Source organism: Diaphorina citri, unplaced genomic scaffold, assembly GCF_000475195.1.
Source record: "Diaphorina citri unplaced genomic scaffold, Diaci psyllid genome assembly version 1.1 scaffold32657, whole genome shotgun sequence".
Classification (NCBI taxonomy): domain Eukaryota; kingdom Metazoa; phylum Arthropoda; class Insecta; order Hemiptera; family Psyllidae; genus Diaphorina; species Diaphorina citri.
The window spans coordinates 1-645 of record NW_007409992.1 but is presented as its reverse complement, the minus strand read 5'-3'; the positions used below and the strand labels follow the sequence as shown (position 1 = coordinate 645).

Sequence of the window (645 nt, the reverse complement as noted above, 5' to 3'; positions counted from 1 at the left end):
TATTCTTATTAGATAGATATTGTGATAGAAATTAGTGTCCGCCCTACACTTGGAGTTAGACCACGCTACGCCACTGAGTGGTTCGTTCTTTTCTATACACCCTGTATAGTAAAAAGGAAATATTAGTTCGTTCAAAGTCCCTCAATATCTTGACTCCAGTAAACAAAAGTCCTCTGTTTTTACTAGCTGACTTGCAGTGCAGACATCAACTCTGTGAGTGTCTCAGTGTTCCCCTGCTGTTCTTCGTATTGTCTGGCCAGATGTTTGCTAACCCACATCATTTGCTTGCTTATCTCTTTCTTCTTGGCAGCTGAACACTTGGCTGAAGTGAGAACTTGATGACAAGAGAGAGCTAGACCGTATAGCGCTCTGATATTCTTCTCGTTCAGATTGATAGCCATAAGGTAGTGACTAATTGCCAGCTCAATATTCTCAAGTCCGCCCTGAGTGTAGAGAATGTCTGCATAGCGTTGATGTAAAAGATGATTGTGAGGATGATGCAGGAATAGTTCTTCCATACAGAACACTGCCTTGGCGTAATCACCTGTAATATAGCACAATGTTTTCATAAGTAGGGTAAGTGTACCATTTATTCGCCCACCTAAAAAACGTACCATTTATTGGCCCACCTGCCCACATTTATTT

The 645-nt window shown here is 41.4% G+C and overlaps 1 pseudogene; it reads right to left on the bottom strand.

Moving 5' to 3' along the window:
- Positions 1 to 77: 77 nt before the first annotated feature.
- Positions 78 to 569, bottom strand: LOC103523678 (annotated as a pseudogene).
- Between the last annotated feature and the right edge of the window lie 76 nt (positions 570 to 645).